Genomic DNA, 12,944 nt, shown 5'->3' on the forward strand with positions numbered 1-12,944 from the left:
GCTAGAATTAAGCAAACAAAAAGGGACAACGTTCTGATTACCAATTTTGCTAATTTACTTAATGGTTTTACCAGGTTAATTGGATTTTGTTAATCTCTTTAGAAGGAGTTTTTCTATCCCTGTTCCCTTGAGGACTTTCCTTGCAAAGTAAAAAAAAGCCTGAGAGCTTTAGTACTCTGACATTTTTGTTTCACATTAAAACAAATTTCTGAGTCTCTAGAGGGAACATTACCTCCAGCTACTTACTCCATATGCACTTGCAAAGAAAAATATGGCAGTACTTAAAAAGCAACATTCTGGTGAATATCTGAGATTTACATATGAATACTCAGATATTTTCTCTCCTAAGCACCATAAAATCTCATCAGTCATTTCTTAAACGTTCTGAGTGCTGCTGTTTGCTGCTCTTTCAAAACTGTGAACACTGTCTTTAAGGACCCTCCATCACTGCCTTTTCACTTGAAGTAGTTTCTGGGAAGGCTGAAAGGAAGTAGTTTAGAGCAATAAAGAACTTGAAACAACCGAGGCAAATAATTCTTGTTTCTGCTTTAATTTAAAGCTATTTAAATGGAAGTGTTTTGTTTGTTCAGGTCTCACAAAAGAAAATCTGCCTGACTGAAAGCAGGTTGGACCCAGGTCTGAAAGACTGAGCCTTCAGCATAAAGGGCTAGCTCCTTCTTTCACCACCCCGGTTCCCACTGCTTTGGCAGCTTCTGTAGGGAACAACGGAAAGAGACAAACCAGTGGTAGCCTGACGTAATAAAACATTTCACATTTGGAGCTTCAGGTAGCTGGAAACTCCACACCTGAGTGATTATCTGCCTGTGGTGGGAGGATTGCAGAGCACCTCTATGTCCACCTTCCCCACGGCTGAACGAATGGAAGGGCCACAGCACTAAAGGGGTGGCACATTTCCTGGGAGCTGAAGAAAAGATGCAAAAAAAGCCCCGACTTCTCTGCATCTTGAAATGACCTTATTATATCCAACAATTGTCATTTTGTTCAGTATTGACAGTTAATTCCTCCTGTGGAAGAAAAAAACCTTCTTTATACATTTATTACCTATTTGTATAACTTATTGTTATTTATTTGCCCATTTCAGCTACTTAAAACTGTTCACAATGTCGTGTGTGGAGTTGTTGTTGGAGGGGGGGCAGGTTTTTCTTGTTTTAGTGTTGTGGGGCTTTTTTTGTTTGGGGATTTTTGGTCTTTTTAAAGATAATGTTTTCACTTGAATCATGGTTTTAAAAATTTGCATCATAAATATTGGAGGTTTAGGTTTGTATTTCACCTTTCTAGTTAATATTGCCATGTGTAAACAAATTTTTATTTCAAAACTAATGCAAACATTACTTTGTTCCATTTCTTACAAAAGATAAGCATATGGTACTGATGCTTGTCAGAATCTTGAATCTGCATTTCCAACATGTATTATTGTAGAAAACACTTTGTTTAACCAGGTAATACATAGTAGAGAAATTTTGTATCAAACCTTCCTTTCAGAAACAAAAATAGCATGATTGATTTTCTTTCACATTTTTATCTTGGGGTTTCTTCTCAGCATTACTTTAGTATTTCAGAAGAGCTGGAAAATTCACATAAGAAGTATTAACACCTTGTAATAAAGATGTCTTTATTTTCACTGTGCACACTCAGAGCCTTTTCGGTTCTGATAAGTAACAAACTGACCAAATTGTTTACTTTCTACTTCAAAAAGTTTCATTTGAAAATAAAAATGGAGCAAGAAGAATCACAAAGTTCAATCTCATTTCCACTTTTCATGTCTTTTTTCCTCTAGGGAAGAATCTGGGACCATTGCAGAGCAGATTTATACCTATGCCCATCACAACAGAGCTAGCACATAATTGAAGCCATGTTCTAAAATGCATGTTCAATTATTATATTTTTATATATTTATTACTTATTAAACATGATCTCTTTAAAAACAGCACTAACTGGATGAAAAACTGACCTTTCCATCAATCTTAGGAAGCTGCTTATGATACATAGATTGCTGCGGTAGTAACATTAATATTTATCTAGAGCATAGACAACATCATTGGGTCCTAGTTGTTTCATTAATTCTCAGCACATTCAGTGACTGATTTCTTCACTCACAAGAGCAGGTTTTGGTGGTATTTTTTTTCCAGAACAGAATCAAAGGAATACTAAGAGGTCTTTGCCTATCCTAATGCAGGAAGTCTGAAGTAACCCTATATGGTACTGTACCTCAAAATACACTTCTACACACAAAAAAGCCTCATGTTTGCCTCTCTTTAAGCAGTCAGAGAGAGGTATATGAAAAACAACACATGTTCCTACTCAGGCAGGATCTGTTGCACAAGCAATAGTTTCATAACTCTTTTGTATGTTGGGAATTTTTGTCACATAACTGCTCTTGTACAGACCACCAGTAACTTAGCCATTGTCTACAGCAGGGAAAACGGATTCGGGTATAGCTTTATCCAGCACAACTGCAGACATTTGTCTTCTTATGTGGACTACAGAAATCTTGCTTAAAAACATGTTAGTTAATCATAATGGAGTTGATGTAATGAAAGGAAGTGAAAAATATCTTAACTAATATTTTTGTCAAAGATTTTCTGGTTCCCCATAGGGCCTCAGAGGTTTTGTCTTTTCCTGCATTAAGGAAACCTGATTAAAATATTTTTATTCTTTCAAGTAAAGACAAAGAAGTCATCTGGAGTTCAGGAATGGATTTTTTTCCAACCCAGCCTAGTCTAGGACAAATACATTCTATGTATATGTGGGACACGTTCTGTTTCAGCCAAGTTTTCAGAAACAATGTATACAGGTGCACTTAATTAACTCTGCCAACAGTATATGGCTCTACATTTCCCATCCCCACCTACACAAACATGTAGCAATATCCTTAATCTGATTGACCTAATAACTGACCGGCATTGCCCCAGCGTAAAAAAAAACCACCACCCCATAAGACCTTAGCTGGTCATCCTTGTCTTATCTTGTAAGATAGCAAATACTGACATGTAGTTCAAATAACAGCAACAAGCTGTGTTAAACCTTTCTAACACCCTTTTTTAAATTATTCTTTTTCTAGTAAGGTTTAAGCACCTAAGGGGTTACATTTCGCGTACATTTTTTCTTATCCATGTACAAATAAATGAAGATGAGAAAGCAACTAGAGCATTAATTCTCCACTCAGTGTTCATTAGATGTAAATGTGGGAAGAGCAGTTCAATGGAGTCCAGTTTGATTCTATATCTCTCTCATCACAAAAGGACAATCAGAGCTACCGGAGAGAAAAAATGCTACTTAACTTAGTCACAATTGAATTAGACTGAACACATTATGCCACTGTACACATTACCCATCATCGAAGTGGTCATTAGGTTTTATTAGGCAACAGAAGGGGATGGGACAGGAGTGCACAAGATTGGGAAATATCAGTGAAAAGACAGCAAATATTTGTACTTCCACTTTTCTGATGAAATTTATTCATTGCAACTGGTACACATTAACAACTCAGTTACCCAGGTGACTTTTCTTATTCTTTCAAAACACAGCTTTTTTCTATTCATTACCTGGCTGTGTTTTTTATATTGAAATACAGAGGTGTTTTCAGTTCCTTTTAGTCTTGATTTTTCCCCCCTTGCACTTCTTTATGTAACTGTGAGAAAAGGTAAATTTCACTACAACAGTCATAACTAAAGGCTTGTCTCCTCAAATGGAAACAACTGGCCTTTTTCCTCCTTCTCTGCCGGTGAAGCCATGCAGCTTGTTATGCTCCTGCACAGGGCTACACAAACAGCAGGCTCAGATCTGGATCTGGACTGCAAATACATCTGAGCGTGCCTTGCCTTGCCATGACCCAGACATGCGCCAGCTCCTGCATTCTCTAGAGGAACTGTTGCAGCACGTTACCATAATTTTTGGCCTCAAAGGTACCCCAAAGCACCCGGTTTGTTCAGCAAGCCTGGAACAGACACACCGCTAAACCGATCTTTGTAAAATTACAGCCTTCAGGAGACCCTAAAAGGCTCTTCTCAGAGTCTTATCTGCTGAGACAGCACCAGAAACACAGTCCATGGTTAGGAAAGCAGCGCTGGCAGCTGTACACAAGGTCTGTGTGCTGTTGGTGTATGTAGAGAGTTCCCTTCTCCTGGAGGGACATGAGAACAGCTGCCAGGAAGCCTGAGGAACCGCAAACGACCTGAATATGGACTGTCTTTCTGGCTGACTCGGGCCCTTCTCACAATGTTATAAAAATATGTATTTCTATGAGAACATACATTGGAGCTGTCACCAAAAAAAGCTATCAAGAGAATGTCTCTCTTACCTGATGTAGCAAGGAACAGCAGAAATTTCAACAAAAAATATAGTGTGTCCATGGGATAAAATTGTGACATTTACTTCTGTGAAAAGGGGTTGTGAACTACAAGGTCTTTGGTTTCTTGCTGTCCTTTTTGAACTTAACATTAAAAGCAACCTGGGAAAGTCATTGAGAAGCCACACTTAGAACTAAGGTCTCCTATCCGTTTTTTATTGTGCACGACTTAAGAGCTGCCAAGTGTTTTAGCCCAGCACATTTCAAACCCCTGTCTTCTGCAAAGTCCAGATATGAAAAGGACAGCTAATTCCCTATGCCAGGATGCACTAACTCTTTGTGTTTCCCTTTGTGTAGCTACATGTCTGATTTCAGGCTGTACTTGCTCAGTGCTGTAATGAAGGTCAAGCAGTATACTGATTGTTATGATCGGTCCAAAATTTTCATGTTCAAAACTCCATGTCCTTCAGCAGGACTTTTACAAAATGCACAGTTGCAGGTTTAGACCCCAGTAAATGGTAGTGTTGTTATTATTTATACCATATATGCACTGTTGAACACTGCAATAGCCAGAATGAACAGATGCTCAGGAAATATTCAATAGCATATGGCCGACCTTGCCATCACATAGAAGGTTTTGAAACATTGCTTATATTTCTTTTTTTATATAATTATGGAAAACTATTCCATGTTTGCTCATACTTGCTGAGAATAAGGAGGGCAATAAATCTGGATTACAGAGGAACCTGGGTACAGCTCACAGCAATACTGAGATTTAAATGGAATGTCTTACCACTTGACTTGAAATTACATTATTGTAACATTTCAGAGGCTTGAGTTAGCAATTATAGAAGTAATATTTCTGTGGCACTACAGAAACACAAGTTCTTTCAGAAAAGTAAACCAAAAACAAAAGAGAAAAATGTTCCTGAAAATCTTGCCCTGAAAGCATTGCATATATTTTCAAACACCTCAAAAAATCTGCTATTTTGTATGCCCAAATTGAGCCCCGAGAATTACCTTACATAATACTGCAGGTTTGACCAGATGAGAGGACAAATTCAGCTTTAAACATGGATGTCAACAGTGACAAAAATTACAAAATGTAGTACAAAAATTTGTTCAGAGAAATGGTATTAACCTATGTCACTGGTATGCAGTCTTTTGACACACATCTTGTGCCTTCATGGACATATGACAATGGATTACTTCTCAGTCACAGAAATGCCACTATTTTTATACCAATTACCTTTGACCAGTTGTCATTACCATTAGCCAATCATCCTTTTTTCTGCTGTCCTGTCAATCTTTGGTCACTCAGTTAAACAGTAGATACAGAGTTGCGGGACTTGGATTCCTAGTCACACAAGAATAATTAACAAATTGAACTAGTAATAGTAATACTTCATATATAATGGGATAAAATTTATTCACATAAACTGTGTGGATATCGTCTTAAAAAACTAACAGCACATTTGGCCACATTTTCTTAGTCTTACTATTTTTGCCTGAAAACTAGCTCATCCTGAGACAGTGATGAGTAAATATGAAATGTAAAGGTTGCCAACTGTAGTGAGAACAAAGACCTTTTTCCCTGCCTGTAAATTGTGACCAGAAATCTGCTGTCACACACCACAATGCTGCAAGACGTGTGGGCATTTCTTTGGTCAAGAAATTATATAACCTCATATTGGTTTTCAACACCTGCACTATTTACAAGCATTTGAGTCCTCAGTGTCTCAGTCCCTGAGGACTGTGGTGCAGTCTTATGACCTGTTAACCACAAGGATTCATTTCTGTTGCCGCGTTTTACTATAATTAAAACTGCCTGTTCAGTCATTTATAGTAAGTCTGAAAACCCAGCTTGAAACAGAGAAGCAGGGAACATAGACTTTCCAAGCCATGCATGGGCTGCTCAAGGTATATAAACAAAACACTCACTTTGTACACTTTCATGGGGTTTTTTTTCTCCATCTCCTTGTTCCCATTCTCTTCCATCCTCAACACTCTGATACCTTCCAGCACGTATAGCTTTCTACTCTTGTTTCAAAACCCCACAAACTCCTTTTCTGAAAAAAAGAAGGATGAGTATCTCCTGACTATGGTGGAAAGTGATACAGGATTTGGACTGGTCCAGGGAATCCACAAGAGATAGTTTCCCATCTTTTATAACATTCAAAACAAAGTTGTTGACAATGTTCAGATAGTACTATAGCATTGAATCTGAACTGAACAAGGAATTTCAATCATAAGAAACCATGATGTTGGGTCCAGCTAGTCCTACAGATTTAGGGCTAGGTCTTTAAGAAGCCCTTGCTTGCTTAGGAGAGGTCTGGTGGAGATATATTTACAAAGGGAACCAAGAAAAACAAAAATGTTATGTAGACAAGATGAACTGTAGTCTTGTGGGCATCAGGCAGATAACTGTCACAAAACAAATGCAAAATGTGCAGATTTTGCCTGGAATTAAGTCAAGTCCCATCAAGAATTTTTAACAGATTAAGTGCATGCCTTTCACTGAGTTGTTTGGTTTAAGATCTTGAACACTGTCTAGAAATAAATGATAGCAAGAAAAAGGACAGACTGAGAATGTGAGAACACGCTAAGAAAAAAATACAGAGTGCGCCACTAACTCCTTGTGGTACGTCTGCAGAAAATACAGAGCAGTAATAACATGTCGGTGCTTTTTTGCCCTGACTTCCCACAACAGAACAGAAATAAGGTTGCTTTCATAACATACATGGGCATTTTCTAAAATACTTATTAAAGGCTGTGAAAGCAGTCAGATATGCTGAAAGATATTTTTTTCTCTCTCTTTAAAATAGGTTATCAAAGTCTGATTATGACAATTCAGAAAGTAGTCGGCTGAATGAGATTAAAAGATAGAAGAAGCAGAGAGAAATGTTATTACTCACTGGTGACACAGCCACATTTGCCTTACTCACAGGGCTACCAAGCTTCTATGGCAAAAACAGATATGAAAGATTTCAGACACTTGCTGATGTTTCCTGCATTAGAAACATCACAACAATAGATTTTATCCCAGCATTTTTTCATGCCCAAGAGTGGCCCAAAGAAAGCACATTAAGACGAAAAAGGAGATGTGGAGGAAGTGAATAACTCAGCAAAAGTTTCTATGTATGGGATAGGACACGTTCACTGCAGTTATTTAATAAATGGATTCCCGGATCAGCTGTAGAGTTGCTTTGAACAAATCACTTTACTCCCCAAGCTTTCTCCAAACATCTGAAAAGAAGTCACATCTCCTCTGATATCCCTTCCACTGTGCTAGCTTATCACATTTTTAGGTTTCTTGCTTGAGATGGGAACGTAAAGGGCAAGTTTTGATTTGATGTACGGTGCTGTGCTTTCCAGGTCAGCTGGTTATATGTGCTCAACATTTTACTTTCAACACTGACAATTTAACTGGAGGATTTTGGTGAATTTGTTCACGTACAGCTTGCAAATTACAAAGCAGTCTGGTAATCACAGTCCTAACAATGGAATAAAATGACAATAAGCATTACATCAATGCCAAGTTTTCTCAGGTAAAACCCATAGTTATTATTTTTCAATAAAATAAATACATGTGCCGTACACACCAGCTCATAAACAAGCACAAATCCAGTGCTTTTCCAATGGGACCAGAAGGTGATTTTATTTCTTTTTCTGCTAAAGCAATCTTTATTTATAGACTTCAGAAAATGTCATCCAAGTCCTTACAGGATACATCCCAAGGCATAGATTGACTTGAAGAACACAATAGCTGAGAAATTGCATAATGCCCCATATGATTTTACTACTGAAGAAACAGAAGAGAAAATTTCAGCCTACTTTTTTTTTTTTAAAATCCAAGTAAAGAAATCATGTCTTTACTACATAATGCTTGAAGCAAACTTTCATTTGTGTATATTTAGATATGAGAAAAGATGTTATCTCTCTGTCTTATACTGGGATAACTCTTCACTGACTTAGTGCAGTTAACTTTGATTTATGCTGGTTTCACCAAGATTAAATTTTGACCTCTTTCCTTGTATTTGTTTATGTAAGATATGAAAAATGACATGTTTTTCAGGCAATTAATAAACAAGAGACCAAAGTAATAATAAAAAACTTGTAAATTAAAATGTCAAGCAGGCTAATGCACCATTTGATAAATGACTTGTTTCTGAGTATTACGTTTTAATGTCATTCTAATAGCTTGATTATAAAGAACAATTACCACATTTAAAGTAGGCTGGACAGAACATAACTAGATTCATATCTAATTTTAAACTAACTAATTGGATATAACATCTCAATAGAACTAAATTTCTTAACAAAAAAACCCAGCTGCATTAAGTTGTTAGAATGTTGGGAGTTTATTCTTCTTTTTTCCCCAAAATATCTAGTCATTTAATTTTCTTTGATTTTTTTTTCTTCTATTTTTTTCTGTCTGTGCTTTCCAATATACTTGGAAACTTTCCCTTCTGGGGAAGACAGTTTACAAATTACTTGACCACCTCTAAGGAAATTAGTTTGAAAAACTGACATTCATTGCTACCTGAGGAGTTCTTATGCTGTAAAAGAGGAGACCCTGAAGTCTACATCCCTGCCCACATTACACTCATAGCATATTCCAAAGACATAGAAAATGATTAAGTGGTGTGAAGGCAGAAAAGACCAAAATTTAGAATGTTTTGTTTGTGGAAAACTTAATTTCTAAAAAATATCTTCTAAAAAAAATTTATCTTTCTTTGCTACAATTTTTCCCCGCAACAGTAGTTTAAAGAAATAGATTTTTTTTAAATGGCCATAGGATATCCAAAACAAAACACATTTTGTAGAACCCAGGGGCAAATGAATAAGACTGGCAAAGTTGAAGTCATTTTCACTCACCAGCTGGCAGACTGAAGAAAAGTCATCAGGCTGACCATCCACGGTCCAGGACCCTGGAGTTCCCAAAGTCTAAGGCCAGCATTGATTTTTATTGCTATATTTGCCAAATTTTTATTTCTCAAAAAATCCTTACTTTACTAAATCATCTGTCCTCTATTCATAAAGACATAACTTCTCAGTAGCAATCTCTGCCTTGAAAGAGAAACAGTGGATAATAACATTTAAAATATATTGTTAGACATCATCTGTACCTTTTGGAAACCATGTCCTACTGTGATATAACTGATTTCACATTTATTCTCAACCTTTAGGCTATCACTTAATTTAAATTAAAGATGCTTTGGCAACAGGGTGCTCAGTGCCTTATCCATATTGGCACAAAACCCAGTGTAGAAAATGCTCTTAGCCATAGCCTTGTCCCCACCCAGAAACATCCATCACCACGATGGACATTTGTTCTTTTTTAAATATTTGTGAATGGTTTTATTTCTGCACTTTCAGGTGATGTTTTGCTCATTTAAAAATACTTGTTACTTTTATAATATCCTTTTAGATTGCTGGAGTTAAGAGTTGTTCTGAAGTAAATTATAACTGGAACAAAAAACAAACAACATTTGCATAAAGAAACATGACATGTAGCTCACCAGTGTAACCAGAGAGAGCAAATAAGAGCATTTGGAAAACACAGAGTTATGCTGTCCTTCATGTCTGAGATGATACAAACTGGTACAAGTGCTGTTTAGGTGTAGTGAGCTGGATCCGTGACAGCCCTCATCATTCCTCTCTTCAGCCTGCCAGCTGAGCTTCTCATGAGCTCTTTCCTCAAACCATTCTCATCGAAACAATTCTGTGAGCAGGGACATACCCTCTGGGCTGCACTGGATGGAGAGCTCAGGGACTCCTTTCAGCACTGCATTTGGCAGAGCAGAAAAGGTAGTTGCTAGTGTGGGGGAAATGATGAGTAGCTGAGGCAGGATGGTGGTGGCCATCGTCTCAGCCTGTGCAGCTTTACCAAGGGTGTGGAAGTGTTGAATGCGCATAATGGTGTGTCAGTAGCATAGCTGATGTTTATAGCTAATGTTAAATAAAATCAGAAAGGAGGAACAATATAGTAAAATCAAAACCTAAGAAATCTTGGATATGTTGAGGAAACTCCAGAATGAAACATTTTAAGACTTTAAGGTGAGCCAAAACAAAGGCACAGCACACAAGTCAAACCATCTGCTGGCAGCAAACTGTTTTTTAGCTTGAGACACCTACTGCTTATTTAGAAAGAGACAGAAGGCTTTTGATATGTTGTGATGCTTGCATGGTAACCACAAGAAAGACTCCCCGCTGTGATATGCCTTCCTTTGGCCTTGCCATAGAGGAAGAAGGTATTTGTGTCACTTATAGCTGGCCAGAAATAGAGCTTTGTTGCCACCAGAAATTTCAATATTGCCAGCACCTGCATTTAAAATATTTAGGACCCACGTACCCAGACAATGCCAGCTAAGATGGGTCTCTTTTTTAAGAAAAAGTATTAGGTGGGTCTCATAAAGAAACTACACAAATTATGGGAACTGGCAGAGTAACTGTAAAGCTATGCAATACCATTATCAAAACTATGGGAGGTTTGCCTAGGAGGGATGCTTTCTGAAATTGGCAAATTATCACCAGACTGAGGCATTTCAGAGTGCTAATTTGTTCCGATTGGTTTTACTGTTGCCACACTGATCATTTCAGGTCAGAGCTTTCCTTCATCAAATTCATACCAAGCTTCAGGAACAACAAATAGTAATTAAAAAAAAAAAAGCATATTACACCTGCCCAATTGTGAACTGTTGAACACAGTAAAAAAACCCTAACTGCTGACCCTTCCATTATTGAGTTTTGTACCCCATACAATGAATTTTGTCTCCCTAACTTTATCCTATCTGTCACAGAAAAAAAAAAAAGTAAAAGCAAGCAAATATATAGGGATATAGAACCATAAAAATCATAAATGGAAAAGACCTATGGGGTCATTTATTCCATTTCCCTGCCATTTTACTCTGACTCCTCAGGGCACTTGGTGGTGCTTTGCCCAGTCTAACTTAAAATGTCTGAGGCAATGAGGTTTTTGTCTCAGGTTTCCCTTGTAAAAAGAAATATTAAGTGTAAGCCACAAGACTATATTCCTGCACAATTTGTGTTCTTATATATTTCTGTGTGAATTAACTCAGTTTAGTATTAAAAAAAAGGAAATAAAAGGCCTCAACAGCTTGGATACATAAACATATTGCTACAGGTAGTAAGTTATGTACATCATCTGATTCATGTCAGTTCTGTGGATCCACTTTCTTAGTCCACAATAAACAGTAACTCAAATATTAGGCTGGTTATACTTTAGCACTGGTCCTTGAAATCAAAGGGCACCTTTGAAGCGAATTCCCTAACTGCCCTTACTTACCAGGCTTTGGTGCACTTCCCAGACCGTACACACATAAAAAAAGAAAAATAATCAAAAGATATGCTCCAAGAGCCCACCCAGTACACATCAACCAATGGCTAACAGAATTTCAAACCAGAGTACAGCTAGTCTATAATACAGATGTGAGCCTGTTAAAGACCCTGAAATGCACAGGCTGTGGACAGCAGGGTCTCACCACCAATTGATTTACTCTAATGATGCTTTTTTATTATGCACTACCTGTTACTGTAGAAATTACCTTAGACTGCCCTTTGCACATTAAGCAACCTCAACACTATTCACTTTTGCCACAGCTAAAATATCATAGAAAAAGTTACCATGGTAACTTTTGTCTGTATATTTAAACCCTCAGATATTTCTAGAAAACAGTTGAAGATTTAAAAGAAAGATAATATTTAAGTACTATTAAAAATAAATAAAGTTTATTAACAGAAATATTGTTTATCTGTATTACCAGAAAGTATCAAGGATGAGGCAACTCATTAGGACTAAGGAATGAGTATGTTAAATTCTGTGCTGTAAAAGATGTTTTGCATCCTGAACAGCTTCGTACCCTGATAAGGCAGGATATGATAAATCATTAAAGGAGCAATTCAAGGGAATGACTCAATGCAATAAGTAATATGGAGCTGGGAATAGCTCATTCATTTATTAGCAAGTATTTAAGATTTACATGTTCATGTCCATAAAGGAATTTCCTGAAATGTTATCAGAACATGAAAAGGTTTCAAATACCATGAAGCAGACTTGGCTTAAAATTCAGTGGAGTACTAACAGAAACTCATTTTTGTGGATGAACTAATTAATAAAAAAAAACAAAACAAAAAACAAGAAGGAAACCACTGCATTACTTCCTTGGCTAATTAAAGTGCAACTAGTAGATCTGAACATGTTAATATGAATAAACACCAATCTGGGAAATAGCAGTTCTTATACAATTCCTTTCTTGCTGTCAGCTGAAGTACAGGTTCATCTACAGTGGCTATTTTCCCAGATTTTACTGGTATAATAATCTGTCCATTGCTTCTCTACTTCAGAGGATTACTAAGTTATTAAGAGTATATTTTAAACAAAGTGGGTACCCTGATACAGCCTCTTAGGCATGCATTTCTAAGCCACTTTTCCTTGCAATAGTGAAACCAGATTTTCAGTTCCGGTAATGTAATTCCGTAGTGTAAAGCACTGATGGACTATAAACTCAAACTGCAAAATCCGTTTCATTCAAAACATTTTGACAGGTTAATTTTGCACTGGTGGATTTTACGTTGGTCCCCTCATGTCTGTTCATGCCAAATTTCAGTTCGA

This window comes from Falco rusticolus, chromosome Z (genome assembly GCF_015220075.1).
Source record: "Falco rusticolus isolate bFalRus1 chromosome Z, bFalRus1.pri, whole genome shotgun sequence".
NCBI lineage: Eukaryota > Metazoa > Chordata > Aves > Falconiformes > Falconidae > Falco > Falco rusticolus.